Source organism: Sminthopsis crassicaudata, chromosome 2 (genome assembly GCF_048593235.1).
Source record: "Sminthopsis crassicaudata isolate SCR6 chromosome 2, ASM4859323v1, whole genome shotgun sequence".
Taxonomy (NCBI): Eukaryota; Metazoa; Chordata; class Mammalia; order Dasyuromorphia; family Dasyuridae; genus Sminthopsis; species Sminthopsis crassicaudata.
This window is the reverse complement of record NC_133618.1, coordinates 126,296,693-126,323,307: the sequence shown is the minus strand read 5'-3', so window position 1 is coordinate 126,323,307 and position 26,615 is coordinate 126,296,693. Positions and strand designations below refer to the sequence as shown.

Below are 26,615 nucleotides of genomic sequence, written 5' to 3'. Positions count from 1 at the left end.
ATAGAGACAATAATTATCTAATTTAGCATGGTTCAGTATGATTGATCTAATCCTACAAGGAGATGTTATGGGCCAGAACTTGAAACAAGGTACTAAGTAGAATTGATGAGATAATGATTCTCTAATTGACATGTACTTAGTACTTACTATAATTCTACAAGATTCACACCTTTAAGAGAGCATATGTAAGGAGGAGCTCTCAGGGCCAAAGAGGACAAACCCACTAAAGGACAAACCCACTAGAGGAGAAGCCCACTAAAAACTCCGAGAGACTGAGACAGATTCATTCCATCGTCCACCTTTGTTGTGGCTGGAGGCTAGAAGCTCATTCGGAGGAGCTAGAGGCAGAAGCTGGCAGAGACAAAGGATTAGCAGCAGGAGCTTTCAGAACCAAGACTACAGAAGGCTTCCTGAAAAGTAGCCGAGCCCCAAGTGAAGGAGATAAGACTTTGAAGAACACAATAAAGTATTTGGACTTTAACTCCTTGCTGCATTTGGGGTGATTACACTGAACTGAAAGGAAGGCTTCCTCTAGAAGCCCCCCCCAAGAAATCTGCTCCCAGAGAACATTATATTTTAGAGAAGACTATTACACAATACTATAACACTTTTGTTAAAATTGGTTTTGCTTGTGCAAAACTTTTTAACTGTATGTGATCAAAATGATCCATTTTACCTTTTGTAATGCTTTCTATATCTTCTTTGGTTCTGAATTCTTCCCTTATCCAAATCCTGAAAATTAAACTATTCTTGGTTTGGTTATTATTTATGTCATAAAAGGAATCAGTTGATTGTTCTTCAAATGTTTGGTAAAATTCACATGTGACTCCATCTGATCATTTTTTTTTCTTAGCAAGTTCACAATTGCTTATTCAATTTCTTTTGCTGAGATAGACTATGTAAGTATTTTATTTATTCTTTGTTAATGTGGATAATTTATATTTTTGTAAAAATTCATCCATTTCATTTAGATTATCAAATTTACTGGCATATAATTGGGAAAATTAGCCATTTTGACTCTATTGTCCTCTTCTAAATTTATTCCTTGATCTTCTCTATCACCATAATAACTTTATATAGTCATATCTTTTTTTTCTTTTTTTGCTCATTTTTTGGCCTTTTTGTGACTTGATGTTTTTTATATGAAAGTTAAACTCTGTTTTTGTTTTTGGTTTTTTTTTTTTTGTGCTGAGATTTTTGAATCTTATTGCTGGCTTTCACTAGACTTCAGGATTAAACTGCTTGCCTTCTCTAGAGAATAGGCCTCTTATCTGGCTTGTGCTAAGGAATGGATGAGAACTCCCTTTGGCTTTACCTAGATGGGGTTTAGCTGCTGCTCTGCTCCAGAAGTTGGACCTTGCTTCTGGACTGTTATAGTTATAGGTCTTTCCAATGGTTGTCCCTGGAGGAGGGATCTTGTTGCTGATCTGCCCAAGTTGTGGGACCCTGCTTCTATTTTGTTAAGGAAACAAGGTTTCTCTACTGGTAGGTCTCAGGGGTAGGGTCCCTTTGTTGGCCAACACTAGAGGAGGCTTCACTGCTGGTCAGATGTGGGGCCAAGACCTACCTGGAGGCTTCTACTGGGGGAGGGAACCTTGCTGTGATGTATAAACTGTTCACTTGCCTAGAGATCTGTTGGCTTGAACATCACTGATATGTTGCCTTAGGCTTGAAGCCTTGCTGCAGGTTCTTTCCCTTAAGGCTGGATGCTGCTGCTGCTGCTGCTGCTGCTGCTGCTGCTGCTGCTGCTGCTGCAGATGAATTTTGTTCCCCTCCTATCCCAATGAGACCAATTTTTCTGCCATGCTGGTAAACTGCTTCCCTATTCCTAAACCAGTTCTGAGGCAGTTTCCCAGTTATTTGGAAAAGAATTTGGGACGGCATCAAAGGGTTCCTTTCTCACTCTGCCAATTTGTCATTGGAAGTCCAGTCTGAAATTTTTCAATGACAATAACTCAACATTCACAGATCCAACTTCTTTCAAGACCCAGGGATGAAGGTTATCTTGATCTAGTCACTTACATTCATTGAAACCTGCTAGAGGCAGGATCTTATTTGTCTCTGTATTGCATTGGTTTGTAACAATAAAAACATAACTAAAATAATTATACACATAGCACTTAAAGGTTCACAAAGATATGGAAGGTTGAGGTACTTCATGTAGTTGATAGAGTACTTTTGTCAATGAAATTTCAGGTCCTAGAAATATTGATAGAATTAAAGGATCTTGGATTTAGACAAAAAAAAATCTTGGTGGTCATCTTATCCAAACTCCATACTTTTCAGAGGAGGAAGAGTAGAAGAAAGATGGTAGATTATTAGATAACAGATGATGATAATAATTAGTACTTATATAGTATTCTAAGATTTTCAAATCACTTAACTATGTTATTTCATTTGATCCTTATAAGCAAATCTATAAAGTTGTTGCTGTTATTATTCCCATTTTATGGATGGGAAAACTGAGGTTGAATATGTCAAAATGACTTTCACAGAGCTGTATTCCTTGTAAGGAAGTGAGTCAGGATAGATGACAAATGATAATAGTTAACTAGAACTTGTATAGTAGTCTAAGATTTTCAAATCACTTGGTATGTGTTATTTCATTTGATGCTTACAAGCAAATCTGTGAAGTTGTTACTGTTATTACCCTCATTTTATGGATGGGGAAACCGAGACTGAGTATTTCCTGGAGTTATACTCCTTGTAAGGAACTGAGTCAGGATTTAAATTTTGAACTTCATGAATCCGAGGCCAGTGTTCCATTGATTACTCCTATGGTGTCAAACTGAGATAGAAACAGAGTCACTAAATTATACATAAGGATCTCTGAAGGCCACAAAATAATTTAGAAAAAAGCTTATATTAACATTATCAACATTTTATGATGGTTTTATTTATTTTGTTAATAATTTTCTAATTACGTTTGAATCTGTTTTTAGCATCTCTTGTAAATTTTGCCAATGAACAATTGGTGATTAACAGTTCTTCCCTATACCATCAAGCAGCCATCTGAGACTGGGTTTGTTGAATAAAATTAAACAGAATCAAAGAGAATGTTTAATAATTCTGCCTTTTTTTCTGACATCCATCTTCATTTCATCTACTCCAAACTCCAGTTCTGTCTCTTGGGAGACAGGGTAGTAAAAGAAAAAGAATGTTCAACTTCCCCATAGATGAACTTGGCCATGAATTCCACCTTTGCCAATTACTACCTATACAATCCTCTGCAAGAAAGTCACTTAACCTCTCTGACTGTTCATTTTCTCATCTGTCAAAGGAAGGTGTTAGAGTAGATGACTTCTAAGGTTTTTTCCAGCTTTAAATCTGTGTGTTCATGAACCAACACATAGGCGTGGTACATTTGACATCCCATAATGATCTGCCTCTCTACTCAGAGAAGGGAATAGTGCTTCATTATGAATCGTTTAGACTCTTAGTGGCTCTATGTTCTTATAGAAACATGCAGCTCTTGAATTGGTCCTCACTTTTTCATCCTTGTTTCTATCTTCTGTATGTCTTCCTATTATAACAGTCAAGGAAAAGGTGATGAGCAGCTGAGCACAATTGATGGCAAAGGGTGTGGAATACAAAGAATGTTCAAAGAAATATGGTTGAGGTTGAAAATGAATTGAAGTCTTCCAAGGACTGTTCTGAATCCCACACCTGATACTTAATCTCTGAGTGACTATAGGCAAACCACATCTTTTCTCTTAGTCTATTCTCTTCTTTGAAAAATTAGGATAATAATACTTGTACTATTACCTGCTTTGTATTCCTTAAAAGGCCATGAGAATGTCAATTATCATTATCAATGACTAATCTATGAAAAGTATAGGAGGAAACTACCTGCCCAAAACCTAAAACCCCTTAACCAAAGCTGAGGGCTAGAAAATAAGATTTCAATGGACTGTGAGACACCTCCACCAGGCTGATCAGATGAATTCATAGCAAGAAGGCTAGACCTAGGTTAGGAAAGAGTGAGTGCTGGCATGGGGAAAGTCAGTTATTTTTACCAGGGTTCAATTTCTAACCACACAGTGTTTGACACATAGTAGATAATTAGTAAGTATTTGTTGAATGATTGACTGCTTTTACTGTTTATGGTATCCACCTCCCTTTTCAATGTAAATTCCCTTTTGAAATACTTGGGAAGGTAGCAGAGTAGAGAAATAGAAGGAAGAAAATATATCCTTTTTACTGGCCAGCTGGAAAATGGGAGAACCCTAAAAATCAAAATCAAGTTATAGTAACAGAACCCAGAATGTGGCATTACAGAATTTGATCTGAAAAGAAATAACAATAGTAGCTAGCATAGAGAGACACAGAGAGAGATAGAAAAAGAAAAAGAGAGAGAGAGAGAGAAGGATATATCAAGAGTCTTAATTCAACAATTACAAAACACTTTTTACACAAAATCAGATCTTATCTCTTGGAAAAAATTCAAGTGTTCATGGGTAGGCTGAGCTAATTAATAAAAATGACAATACTACCTAAATTAATCTACTTATTCAGTGCCATACCAATCAAACTCCCAATAAATTATTTTGCAGAGTTGGAAAAAATAATAACAAAGTTCATCTGGAAGAACAGAAGATCAAGAATTTTGAGGGAATTAATGAAAAAATGCAAATGACATTGGCCTCGTTGAGCCAGCATAAAAATATATTATAAAGCAGTGATCATCAAAGCCATTTGATACTTGCTAAGAAATAAAGTAGTTAATCAGCTAAATAGGTTAGGTTGGCACAACAAAATAATCAATGAATATGGTAATCTAATGTTTGACAAACCCAAAGACCATAGTTTTGGGTATAAGAATTCCCTATTTGACAAAAACTGCTGAGAAAATTAGAAATTGCATTGATCCACACCTAACACCATGTATCAAGATAAGGTCAAAATGGTTCATGATTTAGATATAAAGAGTGATATTATAAGCAAATTAGAAAAACAAAGGATAGTTTGCCTCTCAGATCTGAGAAGAAGGAAGGAATTTGTGGCCAAAGAAGAACTACATTGAATACACAATGGATAATTTTGATTATATTAAGTTAAAAAAAATTATGCAAACAAAATCAATACAGACAAGATTCGAAGGGAAGCAATAACTTGGGGGTGGATTTTACATTCAAAGGTTCTGATAAAGTCCTCATTTCTAAAATATTTAGAGAAACAACTCAAATTTATAAGAAATCAACCTGTTCTCCAATTGATATGAACAGATAATTTTCAGATAAAGATACTGAAATCATTTCTAGTCACATAAAAAAATGCTCTAAATCACTATTGATTAGAGAAATGCAAATTAAGACAACTCTGAGGTACCACTACATATCTCTCAGATTGGCTAAAATGAAAGGAAAAAATAATGATGAATGTTGGAGGAGATGTAGGAAAATTGGGACACTAATACATTGTTGGTAGAACTGTGAACTGATTCAACCATTCTGGAGAGCGATTTACAACTCTGCTCAAAGGGCTATCAAATTGTGCATACCCTTTGATCCAGCAGTGTTTCTTCTGGATTTGTATCCCAAAGAGATCTTACAGGAGGGAATAGGACCCACATGTGCAAAAATGTTTGTGGCAGCCCTTTTAGTAGTGTCAAGAAACTGAAAACTTAGAGGATTCCCATCAATTGGAGAATAGCTGAACAAGTTACGATTTATGAATGTTTGGAATATTATTGTTCTATAAGAAATGATCAGCAGGATGATTTTAGAGAGCTCTGGAGAGATTTACATGAACTGATGCTAAGTGAAATGAGCAGAACCAGGAGATCATTGTCACAACAACAATAAGATTATAAGATGATCAATTCTAACAGACATGGCTCTTTTCAACAATGAGATGGTTTGGGCCAGTCCTGAAGATTTGTGATGAAGAGAGCCATTTGCACCCAGAAAGAGGTCTGTCAAAATTAAATATGGACTACAACATAGTATTATCATTTTTTTGTTATTGTTTGCTGTTATTCTTTCTCATTTTTTGCCTTTTTGGTCTGATATTTCTTGTGCAGTACAATAATCATGGAAATATGTATGAAAGAATTGCACATGATTGAGATGTATACTGCCTTGCTTAATGTGTAAGGGAGAGGGTGGGGGAAAGAAAGGGAAGAAATTTGGAACACAGGGTTGTACAGGGGTGAATGTTGAAGACTAACCATGTATTTTGAAAATAAAAAGCCTTAATAAAAATAAATAAAAATAACAAAAAAGAGTCTTAGTTCAGTTTTAAACAATTAATAGCTTTTAGGACTCTGTGTAAAGGTCTTTGAGGTTCTCAAAACCCTTTGCATATGTTACCTATTTTGTTCTTCACAATAGCATTATAAGAGAGATAATATTTCCATGTTATAGATGGAAAACACAAAGCTGATAAAGATTAAGTTATTTCTCAGGATCACATAAGTAGAAAAATGTCAGAGACAGGATTTGAACCATCACCCTAATCTTGAATTCAACATTCTATTCTCTATATCATCTAGCTTCCTAAAAAGGAAAATGTAAGGAAAAAGAATCTGGGGAAATTGCAATGGAATCTGAAACTTCCAATCAAGCCTTCAAGGCACCATAGACTTATAGGTGGAAGGTCTGAATTTACTGAGCTTATTCCAGAGAAAAGTATTGTGCTCTAGGGATAGAAGTTACAAAAACAGACCAGTTCAAAACCAGTTAGAACTGCTTAATAACTCAAACTATCTGGAAATAAAATAACCTACTTTATTAGGGATTGATTGTCCCATTACTGTTAGTACACAAGTAAGGATTGAACAACTATTTGTCATTGTTCCTATACAGAAAAATGAGCCTCATCTGTCCAACTGCTCTGTGAACTCAGAGTTCTATAGATGCATTTCCCCAAGTATAAAAATTTCCCACACATAAAAGCCCTTTCTCTTCATGGTAGGAGCTGTTTTTATGTTCTTGCCTTTCTTCACATCCTCAGGGCTTAGCAAAATGCTTTGCACCAGGTAAGTACTTAATAAATGCTTACTGATTCACTAACTGACTGACTTACTGACTGACTGACTGGTTAACATTGTTTTCTGAACCTCAGAACATTTATTAAGTTATTTCTCAGGATCACATAAGTAGAAAAATGTCAGAGACAGATTGTTAGTTAAGACTCAACTCAAGAATCACTTTCTGAATGAAGCATTTTCTTCCCCTCCTTTCTCTTCCACTACTAACTACCCCTTCCTTAGTGTTCTCCCAAGATAACTTTGCACAACTCTGCTTCACTTAAATCCAGTTCACTTTAAAGTCTAGACATCCCCCTCCTAATGTCATTGGTCCATTTTGAGATAGGATACTAACAAAAGCAATATCTTATCTTTACCTATTTATGAATGCATTATACCTCCTCCCCTCCCCTTGTAAATACCTTGGAAGATGGTTTTTTTTTCTTCTTTTTATCCCCAGTGCCTGGGGCAATATCTAGTGTCTATTACATTCTTAAATCTATTACATTTGTGCATCAAATTATCCTATTTTTTGCTAATGAGCCTCTACAGAGTTTAACTCAGCTAGTCAGGTCACCACCTTCCAGGGCAAATCCATTCTACTTCTAGACAGCTCTAAATTGTTAGCAAATAATCTTTTTTTCCTTCTCTAGAGTCAAAATCTGCCTGTTTGTATTTAGTTACATCCTCCAGGCCAAACAGTCAAGTCTAATGTTCAGGAGGTAGACACATGGTCCCCTGTTAACCCCATACTTGAAACCTTTTCCCCTTTGGTAGGATTTACTCAAGCCTTTAATCCCTTTGCTTCTTAAGAAAAATCAATATCCCCTCCACACCAGGAATAACCACTAGAGAGTTTAATGAGGGAATAAGTTAGCCCATCTTGCTAAATAAAAAAGAAAAATTATGGGAAGCAAAGAATGTTCTTCCTATTTTCTCTAATTCCAATTTAGGATCTCAGATTCTTTTTTTTTTTTTTTCCTGAGACAATTGGGGTTAAGTGACTTGCCCAGGATCACACAGCTAAGAAGTCTTAAGTGTCTGAGACCAAATTTGAACTCAGGTCCTCCTGACATTAGGGCTGGTGCTCTATCCACCGTACCATCTAGCTGCCTCAGGATCTCAGATTTTTAGAACTGGATGGACCTTAATCTAATCCAAGCCTTTCATATTATATATGAGAAAATGAGAGACCTAGAAAGGCAAAGTGATTAATTCAGGATTAGACAGTTAATAAGAGTCTCAAGATTTGAATTCAGATTTTCCTATTTTGAAATCTAATTCCCTATACTAACTTAGAGAACACTAAAAATATCTGTTCTATTTAAATTATAGTTCCTCTGCCAAGCATCACAGAATATTACCAATGATTAGTTTCAATAACCAATTTTATTAACAATATCTGCATGATGTACTAAGTAACAAAAATAATGGCATGTTAAATATTGGGCAGTTTACCCAAACCAAATCCAAGATGATACCTGTTTCCTAATCTATAGTACAAATCACATATTGATTTTTTTTTTTTTTTTTGCTATTTTAAGAAGTATGAAGTAATCTAGCTGGTATTTTCATCTCCAGGGTGTAGAGGTAATAGCAGTTCTCTTTATGGGTATGTGAACTATTGACTAAATTACACTGTAATTACTATGTAGAATCAGGGTAATTACATAGCAATTACCCTATCATTATCTGATTTTTGTGTCTGGTTAATAAACTGCACTGAAGGTTACGTGGTAATTAATATGGGTCTTCCTAATGTAATGTAGTTATTATCATTAGTTCATTAGCATATCACCAATCACATATAGCACAGTTTTCACAATAGCAATCAGTATTTAAACCAACTTTAGAAAGTGGGAGTCTGACTTTCCTCTGAAATAACTCAAGCAGCTAGAATAAAGTCATCTTCAAACTGATTAAAATCAACCAAATAATTTTCCAATGTGAGCTAAATTGCATTTTGTTTTACTTACCATATAGGTGACAGTCTTTCTTGTTGTTCCATGAACAAGATGCTCAATCTTGGGACATTTTCTTTGGCTGCCCCCCAAAACTTGGAATGCTCTCCCTCCTCATCTCTGCCTTCCCTTCATTGGATACCCACTCATAGTTGGATACTGATCTTTCTTATTCTTACCTGTCTTCAAATAGCTATCTTCAAATATTTGATTTTATGAGGAAAAAAACAATGTACTCTGAAGAGTCTTTTAATACTCTTCTCATTTTCTCCCTTTTTTTCCCCTCCCACTCTTTATCAACATTAGGAAGAATTTTTTGGCTGTCTTCAAAAATTTGAAAGTCTGTCCTGTAGAAAAGAGAAGGATTGTAATTGTTCTGCTTTGTACTAGAGGTCAAAATTAAGAAATGGTTGGAAGTTGTATGGAGGGTAAATTTTGGTTTGATGTAAAAAAAAATGTCCTAATACATAGATTTGTGTAGCATAATACTGTGATGTTAGAAATATTAGAAAGAAAAAATTATTTGAACTTTAAGTTATGTTCAAATGAGTTTTTTTTCTTCTAACATTTGTTTAATACATTTACAACTAATTGTCCCCAGGATAATCTGAAAACACTTGGTAGTTCAAAACTAGAATAAAATGACCAAATGGTAGAGCCAATATGATTGTTTTAGGAAAATGAATGGAATTGGGAATGTTTTCATTATACTTGCTTTAATAATAATGATCTTTTTCTCCAACAATTTACTTCAACAAACACTTCAGGTGCTAACTAAGAACAAAGCACTGTATTAGGCACCTTAGACAAAAAGGGAAAAAATGAAAGTTTTTTTCTTTTCTAGAAGTTTGCATTGCACTGAAGTGTTCTGATGCTTTCATCTTCAAGACTATAGGATTCTGGGAAGAAAGTAAAGTAGGTGACAAAATTCCAATTTCTCCAGACTCCCCCTCAAAAACAAAACAAAACTTTGTCTCAGGTACACATAGACTAATGAAAAATAAGATTTGGAGCAGAATAGGGGTTTTCCTGGACCACCCAAAAAGACTTAAAGAAAAACTCCAGAACCCTAGTTTAATTGTGGTGAAGTGTAAACACCTCCAGGCTACCTCCACAAAAAACAGCAAGCAGGGAACTCTGGGACTAGCTGGGTTCTAAAGTAGCCTTTGCCAGAACCACAGGAAATTTTACCTCCCTGAGGAATCACTGTTCTAAGTCTGGAAAGACTGAGGGAACCTGATAAGGAATACCAGGCTCAGCTGTGCTGCTGGCTCACTACTAAGAGCTAAAAGTAACCTGCACTCCCAGTAAGTGCAGAAGCAGTGAGGGAGAAATGCTGTTGGCTGTGGGCACTTGCAAGAGGCCAGAGTTTTTGGTTTGGAGTTCCAAATCAAAGGGGAGAGGTAAAATGAAGCTAAAGTACCATCCCCCTCATCGCAGGATTAGAGGTGCTTTGAAAAAGAAAATGAGCTGGCAAAGAAGAAAGAACCCAACCATGGAAACTTACTATGAGAATAGAAAAGATAGGGGTTCATCTTTGAAGAACAATGAAGTAAAAAGAAAATCTCTGCTACCCCAGAAAGTAACATTAAATGACTACCTGCCCAGAATTTTTAGAAAAAGTAAAAAAAAAAAAAAAGACTTTAAAAATCAAATGAAAGAGATTGAAGAAAAACTTAAAATAAGAAACATTCAAGAGAAGATTATGAAAGGAAAAAAAAAAGTTAAGCAGCTACAAAAGAAAATACAAAATCTTAAAGAAGAAAATGATTCTTTGAAAATTAGAAATAGGTAAGAGTCATGAAGCTATGAGACCAATTTCAAAACAGCACATAAATAATGAAAAAATAGAACATATGATCTAATAAGAAAAATGAGAGATCTGAAGGACAAATCAAGAAGAAAAAACATAAGAATAATTGATCTACTTGAAAACTATGATTAAAAAAAGACCTTAACATGATAATGCAAAAAATAATCAAAGAAAATTGCCATGAAGTGATAGAATATGCATGTGGAAATAGAAATAGAATAAAATCCACCAATCACCACCTCAAAGAGATCCTACATGAAAAACACATAAGAATATTATTGATAAATTTTGAAACCCCTAGAACAAAGAGAAAATCCTACAAGAAATAAACAAAAAAGAATTAAATATGCTGAAGCTACAATTAGAATTGTACAGGATTTATCAACAATTACAAAAAAAGACCACAGGTCCTGGAATAACATATATTAATAATCAAAAGAACTAGACCTACAGCCAAAAATATAATATTCAGCAAAACTAACCATAATACTGAATGAAAAAAAATGGGCATTCAATGAACTTTCAGATTTTTATGATTTTTGTCTCAACCAAACCTAAATTCAATAGAAAATTTAACATATAAGAGGCAACATCAAAGATTAATTTCAAGGGATTCAATAAGGAGTTTTTTTACATGGAAATGTATACCATATGTTTAAGATTGACACCAGTAATTGACATCAGCTCAAAAGAAAGATTGGGGCAGAGCTCAGTATGATCTGATTCTTAAAAAAGCAAATCTTCCTAGGAAAATGAAAAAAAAAAATAATGCTATACAAATGAAATGCAGAGGAAAAACTGACACAGAGGCATTAGAAGGGGGAAGAAGGGCTGGTAGTTTGAAAACCTACTCACATTGGGAATGAGTTAAATAAGAAATATATATATGGGTGTGGGGGGGTGTATGTGTGGGTATGTGTGTATATATATACACACACACTATGAAGGGTATAGCATCCTCCAAAATTTATAAAGAAATAAAGAGGGAGAGAATAAGATAAGGTAGGGGTACCAAAGGGTGTATTGATTTATGCCAGTGGTATAGGTAAGAGGAAAATTAATGGGAAATCAATGTAATTTGATTTAAGTAAATTAATAGTCAAGAGAGAGGAAGGAAAAGAGTGGCATAGAATAAAATGGGGCACAGAAAGATGTTTGGGAGTGGGAAAGAGTCAGAAGATGAAAGAGGAAAGGAAAAGGTGGGAGGAATTCATGGGCCAGAGAGATAAAGTAAGAGCAAGGCAAGTTAAGAAATAGAATTAAAGTAGAAGTTAACAAGGATAGGACATAAGAGATATACAAAAACACTATTACAAGTATCAGGAGTAGAATTCTTTAGAAAAAAAAAGTAGGGCTTTTTATTTATCTCAGATACTATTTATAATAACAAATATAAAATAAGATTTATCTCCAATAAAGTCAAACTGAGAGTTCCAAACAAGAGAGAAATCTATATGTCAGACATTAATATTATTTTAGATGCATGTCTGCATATGTGCAAATGGGAATACATGTGTGTATTATGTGCATATATATGTAAGTATATGTCTGTATGTATATAGAGATATGTGTATCAAAAATATATACATATATGTGTGTGTCAATAAATATATACATATATGTGTTTATTACTTATGTTTAATTGTAGCCTGCTTGGGGGAAATGGAGAAGGGATAAAAGAGGGGAAAAAAAGAATAAAATAAAAAGTACATAACAGAGAACAAAAGAATAACCTACAAGAAAAGATGGTCATGAATATATAATCTCTTCTATATTATGTATGCTTTCTTAAAATGGAAATTTATATTTACATATTTTTAATCTTCCTTGATGTTCAGCTGAGTATGTAGTAATGTTTTTTGGCTTGTTTTTTTTTTTCTTTTCTGTTATATTTTTCTATTTTTTTCTTATTTTGAATTTAAGTTTAAAAAAATAAAAAGAGAGAAAATATTTTAATTAGCCTTCAAGACTTTAAGGCCTACTGAGACTTCAAAGTACATGCTATGAAAAGAGAGATGCTTTGAGTCTAGCCCAATGATAAACTACATTTCTCTCTTGTTTGAAAGGCAGCCAAGCTAAATTCCAAGAGATTCATAGCAAGGTAACCTGAGAATAATGAATTTTTTTTAGCACAGTCGGTGAATAAACATTTACTAAGTGCCTACTTTATTAAGTGTCCTTACAGTGCCCAAGCACTGTGCTAAACTAAGGATACAAAGAAAAGTAAAATATAGAACCTGCTTTCAAGAAACTCACAATTTAATGGAGGAGACAAGTTATATATGAGATAACTATGAAATAATCAACAGAAGAATGTTACCAGGTAGTGGTGCCTCATCAATGTAATCCATTTCTCTTCCATCCCTGGATTCTCCCAGTGATGGCAAATCACAGTGCTTCGGTACCTTAGATTAGAAGTGTCAAACCTATTTTTTGTGACCCCAATCAGATTAAAATGTAATTCCTATCTGTTTTAATGTATTGATGTATTTTTTAAAAGAATTGTATAAATATGTATGGTTTTCTAAATCACTAAGTGGCTCTATTGAGATTATTTCCATTTGAGACTAATACCACTGCCTTAAACCATCTTCATGAGTTGCTCAAGTCAAAAAACATCATCACATCATAAGCAGTCTTCTAATAATGAATTTCTCCATACTTAGCTAGACTGAACCTCAGACAACAAAGAGTCAATTATTGAACTCATTCTCAAAGTCTTTCCATTATTCTAAGACTAGCTGGAGTTTTCGATCTTCTGGCATTGCCTTCAAAAACAACCAGTCATCTCCATGCCATAGTGAGGCATTAGAGGAAGAACTTAGCTAAATGTAGATGTTTTTAAATGAGTCAATAATTTCATAACCAGAAAAAATGATAAAATGAGTTTGAAGCAAATGAAAACTTTGGTTAGCAATAATTCAGATAACTGACATCTTCAACCAGAGTATTATGCATTTCTCTTGAGAAAGACAAATAATAATATGACAAGTTATTTGATTTTTTAACTGTTTATAAAATATGCTGAAGTCAGGACAACTCACATATTTCCTAAATTGACACTACTTCATACATGGCATTATATAGTACATTTTGATTAAGTGGACCTAAGTTCACATCCCGGCTTTCTCACTTACTAGCTATATTTTAGCAAGCTACTCAGATTTTCTAGCTTTCATCTTCCTCCACTGGGAAATGGGAATAATAATTCCTTTTTCATAGGCTTGTGAAGAAAGAATTATATAAAATTTAAAGTATAATATGTGGTGATGGAGAAGATATTGATGATGATGATGATGACAGAAGATTCTTAATCATAAGATTTCTGACTTTATAAGCATAAGACACTGAACCAAAATGAAAGATGTTTTTGAAGGATTTTTATCAAGAATTCAAACAAGGATTTTTTTTTAATCTATGACACATTGTTAACTCATTGTTTGACCTTGAATAAGTCAAGTAATTCCCTCTGAGTCTCAGATTCCTCATTGACCAGATGGAGATAATAATTTATACCCAACCTGTGTCACAGGGTACCTGAGATAATGAAGTATTGATTGAAAACCAATAGGTCTTAACAGCCAAGTAATCCAAACCTTTTTCTTTACATATAAGGAAACTGAGGCCCAAAGAGCTTAAATGAATTGTCCATAAACATAAGGGTATACGTGCCAGATCTGAAATTTGAACCTAGATCTACTAGCTCAAATCCAATGTTTTCCTTGCACATCCTAGTTTTAAAATTCTTCTAACACTAGAAAATACTACAAAAATATAAAACTTTATATGGAAAATCTTCTTGCTATCTCTCATACTTCCCCAACAATCTGTTGCCAAGACCTCTCTATTTCACCTTTATAATATGTCTTCTATATGCCCCCTTCTCTCTTTTGACATTGTCATATCTCTAGTATGAGTCTTCTTCCTATCACACCTGGATTATTACAATAGCGATGGTGGGGTCTGCCTTTCTCAAGGCTCTCCCCACTTCAGTCAATCCCCATTCAGAAACTAAAGTGATTTTCCTGAAGCATTGGTCTAATTATGACACCATCCTATCAATTAGATCCAATCCTATTGCTTCCCAGGAACCAAAAAAAAACCTATGTTGGGCAGCCAAAGCCCTTAATAACTTAAAGCCCACATCTTTCCAGTCTTACTCCAAGACTTCATCTCAGAATTATCTCTTGCTGATCTCCAGGCCCAGAATGCACTCCCTCTTCCTCAGCTCCCTCTCTGGCTTCCTTTATACCCCAACCAAAATCCTACTTTATACAAAAAAGTCTTACCCAATCCATCTTAATTACAGTTCCTCCCCTGTTAATTTATTTCCTAATACACACACACACTAGCTTCATATACATTTGTTTGCATATGGTGTCCCCTCCCTTAGATTTTTAAGCTCTTGAAGGCAGACTGTATTTTGCCTTTTTTTTGTAACCCCAGTGTTTAACAGAGTGCTTGGTACGTAGTAGACATCTAGAATATTTATTGATTAAACATTTAAATTAATCTTGAGCATTTTTCATGTGTGAAAATCATTTTCATCTATGAATAGGAGTCCCCCCTAAATGAATATTAGCTCTTTAAGGGTCGGGAATTTCTTTTTTCTCTTCTATCCCCAGTACCCAACACAGTGACTGATTCATCGTAGACACTTACAAATGCTTTTTGATAGATTGATAAATTGATTCCTAATTCGGACATTATTTGTCCCCTAAGAAAATATGTGTAATGTGTCCCAAACCCCTTAGCTATTTACTGTTACCGATTTCTCCACTCCCTGGCCTACCGATTTTTCGACATAATCAGGAAATGGTTTGAAGGGGTTGGGGAGAGGATAGGAAAAAGGGAGGGAGGGAGAGAGGAGGAGGTAGTGGCAGAGGTGGTGATTTACGAATTATTTCTGAACACTGGGATTATTCTTCTAGCTAATCAGATAAAAATAGGGCCCTCGAAGCTCTTTTTCATATCCCTTCCCCACACGCACCAGTATATTATTAAACGGCCCTGATCCCCTGACGCGGCAAGTGAAAGCATTGCCGCCCACTTCCATTCTGTTTGTTTTCAACACTGTCTGAAAGAAAGCTGTCTAACCTGGTGGCTCTCAAAAGGGTGTAAAAATGGCACGTTGCTTTATATCTAGCGCCTTCTCCACAGCACATCATCATTGTTGTAATGGCAAGACAATTAGGAGAGCTGTGAGAGCGCCTTGATTAATAAGATCTCCCACGTACCCGTCTAACAAGGATTTATGCCTGTTGGCAGCAATCATACAAAGCTTTCAATCTCAAATGTGGTGGCAGTGGTTTCTCAAATTAAAAATACGCACATATGCATGTGCATATGCATATGTATGTATATGTGTATGCATGAGTATGTGTATGTATATGTATATATGTATTGTGTAAAATATATTCCTGTGTATGGGTATACACATATACATATATATGTATATATTACATAGTTATGTTATTTTTTTAAAAACTTATCATAAATTAAAAATAATTAGGTGAGTTTTATGCATCATTTCTTCCTCACTTTGCAAATCTGTGGGAAGACATAAGTGGGCTGTTAACATGTTTATTACCAGAATATTCATTGTTTTATCACAAGTGAGGATCAGGGATGTAGAAAATTACTGATCCAACAAGAAAGGGGAAAGTCTATAATGCTCTGTAAGGTGAAAGCCTGCAAGCACTTAAAAGCTTTGGCAGGAGTAGTGAGAGGCCTATGGAAAAATTAACAATACTACTGCTACCAGTTCAAATATAGCTACACTCCTATCACCACTATGCACATCAAGACTCCTTTAGAAAGGAATATAGTTAATGTGTATTGCTGTACAAATGTAAACTATGCTAAAAGTAAATCTCCTTTAACTGCTGCTGGTTTGTTGGGGTTTTTTGGTTTGTTTGTTTTTGGTTTTTTTTTTTGTTTGTTTGTTTGTTTGTTTGTTTTTGTTTTTTTTTTTTTTTCTGAAAGCTCCTTTTCTGTGCTCTTTGAAGCTCTTATTTGACTCTCAAATAACCTGAAGTAGTGTATGATACTTTTAGGAAACAAGGGTTTGAGTATTTCCATATTATATTTCTTTTGGTGGCCTCCAATGTTTCATTTTTAATTTATGGAAAATCCTTTGGGTTTTCTTTCTCTAAGTAGTCTTTCTTAAGTTTTAAACATCTAATTTATCCTAAATAACATTCCTTCATCTTTTCTGAAATCTAAGCCTCCTAGACTAGAAACTTTCATCTCCTATGTAGCCTTGCTAATTGGCACCTGCCGGACTAATGCCATCAAAGAGGAAAAAACCAAACACATCTGATGGGGACCAGCCCTCCCTACACAATACCTGATTCAAGTCAGCATCTGGAAGCTACAATGATCTATGAAAAAATCCTAGGAGGAATGACAAGAAACCTGCATGTAATGATATACCAAAATGGAAGTAAATGATTCTTTTTCTCAAGGAAAGCCATCATGGACCCTATCCTGCCCTATACCAGAAGTGTTCCGGAAAATGTCTAATAGCTAGATTTCTGAAGGGGAGGCAGAGGAAAATTTATGAAAGCACACTTTAAGTTTAATCTACATCATTGACATTTTCTCCATTGCTTTCCTAACTCTAAGCAATCAAAAAAATTAATAAGCCCAATTTGTAACATATGACAATTCTTGAGGTATAAATGTTCACACCAAACAACATAATTGTCTTAGGTTCTTGCTATCTCCAATACACCTCTGTGCCTAAATTTGAAACCCCTCTATGAGCCACCAATATATTACCTCATTTACATAGTATGCAAATAATCTGAGAAGAAAAAATAAAATCCTATATGTCATAAATGTGTATAAATATGTATAAATCTATAACTGGAAGGAACATCAGAGGCTATGCAGTCCAATTCCATCATTTTATAAAGGAAGAAAGCAAGACCCAGAAATATTGGGTGACTGGGGTTAAGTATCAGGATGGTATTTGAACCTGGGTTTCTGATGCTGGAGTCACTGCTCTTTCTACTACACTCAAGAAATGACTCTAATAAAAACCAGTGCTTTTATTAATATTACCCTTAATCATAGTCTTTAACCATCAAAAGTTCATGGTTTTAATCATATACTTTCAAAATTGGAAGACTTTCAAAGTCATCAGTTTCAACTTCCTACCTAATACAGGGATCAACAATATTTATGACTGCTGTTCTTAAAGCCTTTACTGAGTTAAATTCACTTTATCCATCCAAGTTTCTCCAAACTCTCTCCAATCTCTTGCATTCATCTGCCAAAGTGATTTTCCTAAAGCAATGGTTCTTAAAACTTTTGATCTCAGGACCAGTTTACATTTAAAAAAATGATAAGGATCTCAAAGATTTTTATATGAGTTATATTTGTTGATATATACTATATTTGACATTAAAACAACTTAATATTATCATGAAAAAATCCTTTGATCTTATAGACCCCCTGAAATGGTCTCAGGGATTCCCAAGAGGTCCTGGATCATGTTCTAAGAATTACTGTCCTAAAGCACAGGTCTCACCATGCTATTCCCCTATCCAATAGACTTGGGAGGTTTTCTAACACAAACTCCCAAGGCTGGCTTTTAACCCTCCATCTGATCTCCACTTACCCGTTTACATATACTCTCTGTTAATTAACTGGCCTACCACTTGTTCCCATGTTCCAGCATTCACCTTCATGTCTTTGTGTATATCCTTCCTATTTGAAATGTACTCCCTTCTCTCCTTCACCTTCTAGCATTTCTAGTTTCCTTCAAAGCTCACATGTCATTTTCTGGATTCCTCCAATTATCATCAATCAATCAAGAACTTTTAAATGCCTGTTGTGACAGGATATGATAAGACTTGAGGATACAATACCCAAAATAAAACAATCCCTATTCAAAGGGAAAGCACATTCTAATGGAAGAGATAAGAATGCAAATATAAGTATATACAAGATAAATATAAAGTTATAGAGTTAAGGAGAGAGAGTACTAGCAATTGAAGATAGCAGATCAGGAAAAGTTTCATATAGAAATGATGGTTAAGTTGTATCTTAAAGAAAGAAAGGTATTATATAAGGGGAAAGTGGTTTGGGGGCAATTCTGTATTTATATACTCAATATAATTGATGATACCTCAGTACTTTTAAGTGCTTTAAAAATGTTTCTTGATACATGTAATAGAGTGAACAGGGAATAAAAAATTACTGTTAAAAACATTTTTAAATAGAAGTTAACTAGATTATTCAAATTACTAAATACAGCATTATTTAGTGGAGACAGCACTACATTGAGAGTCAAAAGACCTGAGAACAAATATTAACTCTAAAATGTATTGGGTATGTGATTTTAGACAAGTCACCTATTTATTGAGCTTCCTCATCCATAATTTAGGGAGAATATTATTTGCCTTGCATGTTTAATAAGGCATCGTGAGAAAAGTGTTTGATCACCCTTAAAGTATTATGGAAATTGCGGTTATTTTATTTTCCACTCTATATATCTCTGCCCTCAGTTTATCTTTTTCATTTTCTCATCTTCATGCTCTCTTCCACCCAGTTCCCATCTACTGATGCCTTCAATTTAGCTATATAGCATGCATGCACAATACTGCATGACTATCAGGTAATAGGGATGATTTGGTGTGCTACTTACAGAAATATGTCTCATTATTTTCTAGCTCCATGAAAGTGCACAAATTTACAGGAAGCTATATGAAAACAGTTGTCTCCAATATGATGTTACTGACAGATATTCCCACATACATGTCCAGAAAAATATGTAACACAGAACCAAATATATTTACCTATGCACCAAAGAGTAGCTCCAGTACCTCACTTGAAAGGCTTCAAGCTGGTGATTAGTCCCACACCATGACCTTTAGGATAAAATACAAACTTTTAAGCATGGCATATATAGACTTCCACAATCTACCCCAGGCTACCTTTTGAGGCTCCTTCTAGACAAACTGGCCTATTTATTATTGTCTTAATTCAGTTCTCCCTATCCTTCCCCCATCCTCTTTATAAGCTCTCCTCTTTGTCTGAAACAAGTCTCTTCTCATCTCTGCCCCTTAGATTACCTGACTTCCTTCTAGGTTTAGTTCATGTGCTATAAGATATGATGGATGAATTCTCAATCCTCCTATTGATTCTTCCTCAAATTATCATGTATATGTTTGTTAACATGTATATACATTTAGTAGGATTTGTATTCCTTGAGAATAGAGACAATTCTCATTTCATTTTCATAGCCCCAGAGCTTTGCACAATGTCATATACAGTAACTGATGAACCTAATTTGGATAAATTTGTATATTCTGAAAGGACTCAGTCTTGAAGACTCTGTTGCTAATGTGAAGCAGCTAACTGGCATAGAGTTTAGATTGCTAGAGTTGGAATTATAAGGACCTGAGTTCCTTCAAACTTGAGACATTAGGTGTGTAACCCTAAGAAAGTCATAACCTTTTTCATTCTCCCTTTCTCCATTTATAAAAAGGGGGATTATGTGAGTACTGGTATCATAGGGTTATTAGTAGGACATGCTAACATAGATATCACTTTGCAAACCTTGAAAGGCTATATACATGCTAGCTGTTATTAAATGAAACGTGCTCCTGAGTTTTTCAATTTTGCAAACACTTATTAGACAGTTAGTATGTGTAAGGGAGGGGCCACTAGATGGCACAGTGGGTAGTGTACTAGGACCAGTCAGAAAAACCTGAGTTCATATGTGATTTAAAACACTACCTATTCTCCTGGACAAGTCACTTAACCCTATTTCCTCAGTCTCCTCATCTACAAAAATAAAGTGGTAAAAGAAATGGGAAACCACTCTGGTATCTTTGCTAAAAAAACAAACAAACAAAAAAACAAAAACAAAAACAAAACCTTTAAATAGGGCCATGAAGAGTAGGGCTTGACTGAAAAATGACTGAATAGCAAAAATATATAAGAAAAACAAAAAGGTACAAAGGAACCTATGTTCAGAATTACAGATACAAAAAAGACATTAAGAGTCCTTGCTCTTAAGAATTTTAGAAGCTAACAGGTGTTTCTACATTATTTAATCCTGAAAGTATTTATTACTGTTTGTAGTTGTTAAATTTTCACAACAATCAAAAGCCTATTTAACAAAAAAAAAAAAAAAATTCTTCCTGATGTTTATAAAGGGAGAGGAAGAAAGAAGGGAGAAAATGAGAAGAGTAATAAAACACTCTTCAGAGTGCATTGGTTTTTTTCTTCATAAAATCACATTTCCTCTTGTACAAAGTGCAAGTCCCTTCTTCCTTGTTTCAGGATTAACTACTTTGCCTGTGGTTATAACAATTTACTTTGTATGTCTTTTTTCACACCTGCCTACATATCCCCTGTAGAGGCAAGTATGAAGTGACTTGGTATTAGGGGAAAGACCGTCCTATACATTGGGAAAGCAAGTTAATGAATCTAGAGGAGAGCGCTATGAAATCCTGAAGCAACTAACTCCTCAGGACCTGAAGGAGACAGTGGGGGATGGTATGGATTTCACAAAGAGCCTCTCTTTTGTGTAAATGCTGAAGAATATCTGAGCTTAATTACTTTGTTCTTCTTTGCCTATCTCAGCTACTTACAACCCACAGACCAAATAAAATTTCCATTATTTCAGAAATTACTTGAATTCTATCTGGAACGAAGTCACATGGACTGAAATATGTATCTTTCTTGTTAGATATGGTACAAAGATCACTTAAAGAAAATTCTTAATGTCAGTGCTGGGAAAGTGGTATTTCTTTACTAAGTTCAGAGTCACAGAACATCAGAGTTGGAAAGGACTTCAGAAGTCATCTGATTACATGATTACATGTGCTGGAACATGTACTTGAATCAAAAAAAAAAGTCTCTTCTGATCAATCAGTCATTCAAAATTCATTTATTATAGAACCAGATACTTCGGATACAGAGGCATAAATGATTAGTGATTTGCTCTCTAGGCTCACTATGTTAAGAAGAACCCCACATTTATTTCACCTTACTAATGTCAGGATACACTCTCTACTTCTCACCTGCTTCCTTGACACCCATTCTGGTCACCTTCTCCATCCCCTTTCCAATTGCTTTATATGTGTTGTTTTCCTCCAAAGGCTAAGTCTCCCATTTTATGCAGGCCATCTTCAGTTGTCTTGATCTATATCTGCCACTGAATCCAGATGACTCTGGTAGGGAAAGTGAGGCAGATGACCTTTCCTAGCCCTCCCCCACTTAAATCCAATTCACTTGCATGTCATGGCATCACCTCCCTGTATGATACTATAGTACTTTTCAAGAATGAAGGACAAATAACAACAACAGAAGGTAAATTCTTGAAGGCAGCTTATTTGTTTAAGTACTTAACATGGTACCAAATAGCACTTTAAATATTCTCTGTGTGTCTCTGTCTCTCTGTCTCTATCTCTGTCTCTCTCTCTGTCTCTGTCTCTCTCTCGTTCTCTCTCGTCTCTGTCACTCTCTATCTCTCATCTACTCTCTCTCATCTCTCTATCTCTCAACACAACACACACACACACACACACACACACACACACACACACACACACACACACATTCACACACTCCTCATATACACCTTGGCTTGCAGCCATACAACATCATCAAAAGAATATTGATATAAAAATAAACTAAGTCTTTGTTTCAGGGGAAAGTCTGGGTCTATTTTAAAAACACTGAATAATCCCAAAGACAATCCAGCCTCCTCTCCTCTTCCCATTCAGAACCAGTTCATTGTCACAGAGTCTGAATGAACTACATATACTGATGGATCAACTCTGTGGATTTTCCATTAAACCACATAGAATAATTTATACAATTTCTCTTCCACTTCTTTTCCTGTGTGGATCATGGGGCTAAACTCTTTTGATGGCTTAAAGAAAAAAGAATATCAAATTCTTAGAGAAAATTATGACCTTTCTATTACACAAAAAAGATTGAGAAAATAGCAAAGAACAACCAACCCATATACCTATTTTCCCATCTCTAAAAATCTTTATGAGAATCTACAAATGTATCTTATTATTTAATGACAATATGAAGACAGAATGGGCAGTCTTTCCTAGATGATCTTCTACAGCAGACCACATGTTTACAATTGCATTGTTGACTTAAAGTACAGCGAATACAAGGGCTCATTATGCTTATTTTTTATGATTATAAAAATAAACATTTGATTTGACTTGGTAGAATAAACTGACACCTTAAAGATTATATAGTCTGACAAGGTATCTCCCATGCATCTGTCACAAATTATACAAGATTACTTGAAATGTATGAAAATAAAGATCATTTTGTTTAATGACCCTCTGACTATTAATAGCAATTGAGTCATAAAAGGAGACATATGTTCACCAAGGGAGTTCTACTCTATCAGAAAAAAATGTCTAGCACAAAATATAATAGAAAAGGGACTTATTGTGGATTTGAAAACCCTCCAGGTGATTCTATTTGTGGAACACATTGGGTAGATTACATCAAGCTCCAGAACATTACAGCCTCCTAAATGAAATCTGTAAGATCCATAAGAAAAATAATAAGCACAGTGTACAATTTAATCCATCAAAAGAATTAGCAAAACTTATAGTGCTGTATGAAAATAAGATGCTTTGTTTTGTTTTGTTTTGGCTTCTATGTAAAACAATTGATATATACATATATACATACATTTGTATGTATGTGTATATATATATATATATATATATACTCCTCTATATATATAGATATATAGATATAGATATAGATATGTTGCAGAATTCTCAAACAATTTGTTAAACTGTTAAATATGTTAAACCCCACTCATACACTAAATGTTTCCATAAGGGTTTGTGCTAGTTTTGTTAACCTAAGGGTATCCCTTACAGGGGAGTCTAAGTTATTAAATTACCATAATGCCAGGGCCTGGGATAAATCTGAGCTCTCATATTCAACAGAGAACTATAAATCTGAACATGAGAAAAGTGTCAGTTGAGGATAGTATATTATACTTCTGATACATTGTGCCTAGTGTACTTATAAGGACAGAATTGAACTGTTCAGGACAGCAATTTTCCCAAAATTCTGTGTGGAAGTTCCAAGCCTATTGGCTTATTAGTAGAAAAAGTACCTGACATGAGGTCTAAACCTTTTGTGCCATAAGGGACATTCAGCACAAGAATTAAAGAACTAATTACTCAGCATCTCTGCTCAACTCTCAGAGTAAGCTCATTCCAAATCTTATCACAGCTTGTGCACAAAACTAGTCCCCTTTTTGCTTCTAAGGGAAGTTCTCTGCAGCCAAGCCAAGAAGAACTGCCACATGAGCCTGCCCCAGGTTAAAGTTGCTTCTTGGAAGCTGCCCACAGGTGTCAAGCATTCTCTTCCTGCCAAACTACAGAGTTCAAATGCAAAGTACTAGAGGCAGGAGTTTGGAAGTTTGGAAACCTATTTCCATGGACAAGACAATTTAATTCAGTAAACAGACCACACTCATTATTAATTAGCTTCCTGAAGTATGACTTTCTTAAAGGCACAGAGGTATGACTTGACTTCCATGTTCTAGGGAGATATCTCTGCTTCAGCTAAAAAGCAAATTAAGACCAAAATTATTTAGCCTGCCTATTTCATATAAGATCATTTACATACTAGAGCTAATTTAGAAATGTTAGTTTTATTAGTTTTCATTAGCACAAACTGAGCTGAACCAGTTCAATCAAGTGTTTCAGTTGCATGCATGCTTCATCATGGTCCTTTCTCTGTCTACTGAAGAATCACTAGTGAGTTTAAACTAGAAGCACAGATTATAAGTGAGACTTCCACTTTATAATGTATTGTTTATTGCTGTTGTTTTTCAGTATTTCAGTAACTAAACTTGCTTAGATATGCTTCAAGACAAACATATCTGTTGACAAATTGCAGGCTATAATGATATTATCTCCAAACTATAACTCATTAGGTATGTCTGGAACAAGTTATTCCCCCTTCCCCCCTTTCTCACATTCCATTTCATCACCTTCATGTATCCCCTTTTCAGTGTCAACCAGATCTCTGGTACCTGTTTAGGGCTCTCCTCTATTCAAATCTATAGCTCCTGAGACTCCCTACACAGTGAAACTTTTCTGTTACAAATCAAATGACAAGAAATCAGGGGAAAAAAGATTTTTTAATAGGAGAGCATAGGAAAAAATAGCAAGGAATTGACTTAATTATACAAAATTCTCAGCACCAATCTTCAAATATTGCCAGCTCTCTCCACTTCCTAGAGAGACTGTAAGTTAAATCTCCATTAAATTCACCTGTATCCCCAACACAACAGGGGAAGTTTTTTTCAAATTCACAATAGGATATCAGAAATTGTATAAGAAAATAATCTTGATTTCATTACTTCTCTCTCAATCTCTATGTAACATTTAGTGAATATTGTGCTCTTCATAAACAGAGCTTCAGATTATCTATGTCATTTTTATTCCTAAACCAGTCTATCTCCCACCAACCATGGCAAAATGTCATTGCCACAACTATTATTTAATGTAGTTCTAGAGATACTAGATATAATGACAAGAAAAGTAAAGGCAAGAAATAAGTACAAATAAAAAGAAAAAAACAATTGTCATTATTTGAAAATGACATTTACATAGCCCTAAATATTCAATTAAAGGTGAGTTAAAATAATAAGTTTAGCAGGATAACAGAATATAACAAACTCACAAAGAATTCATTTTGAAAGGAGCATCATCCTTTCTGTATATTACTTATTAAAAAATAGCAGGAAAAGATAGAAACAGAAATCCTGAAGTAACAACAGAAAGTGCAAAATATTTGATATTTATATTAATATATGCCCATGACATTCAGATATAGGTATAAAATGTGTTTTTATTTTGGGTTTTTTTTTAGAGAAATAAAGGAAGATAAATATTATGAGAGATCTTAATTGTTCATGATTGGACATGTAATGATGTAATAAATGTAATAAAATTGGCAATATTTCCTAAATTAATTTATAAATTTAATGAATTTCAATCTAAAAAATAAAGAGCTATTTTTAGATCTAGACAAAGGAATGGCAAAATTTATCTAAAAGATCAAGAATTTCAAGGGCAGTAATGAAAATGGTAGAATAACTAACCCCACTAACCCCAGATTTCAAGTTCTAAGCTATATACCTCCCACTCATCTCCATATCATACTGCCTTCATTCCCATTATCATTCTCTTTTCCATCAATCCCAAACCTTGGATTTCCCACCTGACATGCTTGTGGCATTTAATGCTTTTGAACATTCCTTTTTGAAAGTTTCTTTTCTTCTGCTTCTAAGGTCTACACTCTCCTAATTTTTCTCCTATTTCTCTGGTTGCTCTTTTTCTGTTTATATTATTAATTCTTTTTCCCTCTTTAGCCCCAAAATAGCAAGCATTTTCTAAAACTCAGTTTTTAACCCTCTTATGTTCTCTTATATATGAAGTAAACATATACTCCCACAGACCTCATAATTTCTGTTTGATTAAAGGTAATTTTATTTTCTTCTTTTTCCCTGCTTAGCACAATGCCTTGTATATAGTAGATATCGATAAGTGTTAACTGAATAAAATAGTATCCTATTTATTCTCTGCTCTCTGTTAACTGGAAGTCATAAATAAAGCAAGTAAATGATAATAATATAAAGTCCAGTATTCTATCCACTAGGCTATCTAGTTGTCATAACTTCCATATGAAAAAACTAAAACAGAGAAAATTTGAATGATTTTCCCAAAGTCATACAGTAAGTAGAAAAACCAAGATATGAGTCCACATTTTCTGATAAATCATCAGTCATTAGGAATTTGTTAGTAGCTCACTATGTACCAGCATTGTGCTCAGTGCTAGAGAT

General features: G+C 34.5%; 1 long non-coding RNA gene across 2 annotated transcripts in view; it reads right to left on the bottom strand.

Moving 5' to 3' along the window:
• Positions 1-26,615, bottom strand: part of LOC141553268 (uncharacterized) — a 125,125-nt gene that overhangs the window by 60,656 nt on the left and 37,854 nt on the right. The window contains exons 1-2 of one of the 2 annotated variants that reach the window (XR_012485359.1): positions 19,828-20,050; positions 19,552-19,623 (exon numbers count right to left, since the gene is read on the bottom strand). This is a non-coding gene — a long non-coding RNA (uncharacterized LOC141553268). Of the gene's footprint in view, positions 1-19,551; positions 19,624-19,827; positions 20,051-26,615 lie in introns of those variants that run through there. The other variant, XR_012485358.1, reaches the window with a different exon arrangement.